Raw genomic sequence first — 2,500 nt, forward strand, 5'->3', positions numbered from 1 at the left:
AGCCATTACTTTATGATGTTCTGTGAGCCACTGGTGAAGAGCCAAACAGAATATTGGCAGTAAATGACCTTTATTTTCTGATTGAGTAATAAATGACATTCCTTACCAAGGAATGGCACTTATCACACTTGTTTTCATAGACATATTAGTAATACATTGTGGTTCCTTATGCAAAAGGAACACTTATTGGCAATCACATTCATTGGCCTATGATACTCGAGACCTTTTTGATTCACGGCTGTTACAGCCCACTGCCACCTGAACTGCTAAGAATAAAGAAATTTATTTGGTTTTGCTTTTTTAAATGAGTCAGTACTGAGATTCTGTCCTTTGATTTATTCTTAGCCTTAAGTTTATGCTTAAAATGATGGTACCAAATGCTCTTTTCACCAAAAAATGTATGATCATTTACAGATTCTGTTATTTATGCCAACGAATGTCTGCTTTATGCAAGACGTGTATTCTCACAGGAAGGCGAAACGAGCCAGCCATATTCACTGCAAAAAATCTTCCAGGACAGATGTGTTCCTTAGTTCCTTTTGGTTTGCTGTAAAGAAAGAAAGACTTCATATTTATGTAATCTCATTCCTGTAAGGAAAGGTTATCCATTTAATGCTACCTTTTTCAGAAGTAGAAGTTAGATTACTGTTCTATATAGAGAAATAGTACATGAAGTGGCTTTTATATTTTCAAGGACATGATCTCATGCCTTTTAATATTTTTTTACCATATGTAACAAAATGAATGTCTATGCTTTATGAGAGTTTAAATAGATGATTTTTATTTTAATTCCGTCACAGATAAAAAAAAAAATATCTGCAGTGTTCATATAGTGATTCATAAGATTGTGCTTATATTGTCATAAATATATAGAATGTAAATGTTCGTGATTTTTAATTCCCATCCATACACACACACACATGCACACGCAAACACTCGTACAGACACTCACGCCCACTTTCGCCCTCACGCCCATACTCAGTCGTTCACTCAAGTTCTCTCTGGAGGCAGTGGTGAACTTAAACTTGTCGCACATTTATACTTTACTTCTGAGGGATTGGGGCAAGTGGCACAGAAGGGCAAGGCAAAGACGCCCAGGGAAGAGTGCGTCCTGCCAAGCCTGCGAGGGCGAGGAATTGCCATAAACAAAGCTTGTATTTAAACAATTCACAATGGGAAACATGAAGGAATTAGAATGAACACAAATTTAGAAATATAATCACATGGCCGTTTCGTGGAGAGGAACAAGAGATACTTTACATAATGTGTATGGTTCACATAAACTGGGTAGGTATTTACAACCCCAAAGCTTCGTGTTTAGGGACAGAATTGCTGTGTTCATGAAGCACAAACATTCGAATATCGGTGAAAAAAGCAGGTGCATATAAATTGAATTAGCATAAGCATTTTCTAAGAAACATTTTGAGTATAAACATGTCATTTTTATACAGAAAACATGAGACTAAAAGCATGGGATATGTATGTATGAGGGTCAGACTGGCGTTTTCCTCGGTCATTTCGTCACTGTCATCTCGTTCGGCGCGCAGGTCGCCTTGGAGAACTTGTGAAATGAGAAGCGCATGGCTTTTGTGGCCTGCGAGGCGAGGGCGGCGGCGGAGCGGCCACTGAACTCTCTCTCTAGCTCGCTCGTCGAATAATTCAGAGTGGTTTTGACGGCGGGAAGTTGTGCCGGAAATTTTGCATTTGGTTTAAACATAGGAGAAAAAGTGAAGCTCCTGAGCTCCTTTCGATTAGATTCCTGCATATGAATTTTTCTTCTTTAATGAATTGTGATAATCCATTTCATTGATCAAATAGATATACCACCAGTGGTTCTCGTATTCCATAATAATTGCCATTAATTTTTTTACTCATTTATCGGAAAGACAGACCTCCTAAGTTTCTGACCTCACTTTATTCTCGCTGGCATTGATATTGATATGATGGCGGGTCTGTAGTGTTCAGATCAGTACGACTTCCCATGAAATTCGAACCTGGTCCTGGTGATGTTCTTGTTGAGCAATACGCACTCCCTTTCTGTCTCGGTTTAATGATGAATGTTACAGAATAATATACAAATTAAAATACAGCATTTAGCCACATGTTTGCGTGCTCGGTACATGGTGATATGCATAATTAAACATATAAACAAAATTACCATTTTTGAGTTAAAACACAATATAACACACAAAGACTACTAATGAAACTACTAATTGGTAGTAGTGACAAACGTGAAATATTTCAAGCACTGAACAGAGTGAGTGCTTTGGCCATCAGGGCATTTGAGGTTGTCATTAACTGTGGAGTTTACGACATCTATTGTTTCGTAGAATGAAATGAAGTGACATGGTAACTTGCAAGGCAAGTAATATTTCCAATCATCAAAAAGTAAAATAAATAAATAAATAAATAAATAAAATAAATAGATAAATAAAATGATAATAAGAAAACATATATTTGTTTTAATGGGATAATAATAGATAAATAATTCGGCCATGCA

The 2,500-nt window shown here is 36.7% G+C and overlaps 1 protein-coding gene across 1 annotated transcript in view; it reads left to right on the top strand.

Annotated features, from left to right (window-relative positions):
- LOC113825948 (uncharacterized) overlaps positions 1 to 885 on the top strand; it is a gene marked incomplete at its 5' end in the record, with an annotated part of 2,464 nt that extends 1,579 nt beyond the window's left edge. Inside the window, 1 exon segment of the mRNA XM_070131271.1 lies at positions 1 to 885. This exon segment is cut by the window's left edge and continues 1,128 nt beyond it.
- Between the last annotated feature and the right edge of the window lie 1,615 nt (positions 886 to 2,500).

The sequence above is a fragment of the Penaeus vannamei genome, chromosome 16 (assembly GCF_042767895.1).
Source record: "Penaeus vannamei isolate JL-2024 chromosome 16, ASM4276789v1, whole genome shotgun sequence".
In the NCBI taxonomy this organism is placed as follows: domain Eukaryota; kingdom Metazoa; phylum Arthropoda; class Malacostraca; order Decapoda; family Penaeidae; genus Penaeus; species Penaeus vannamei.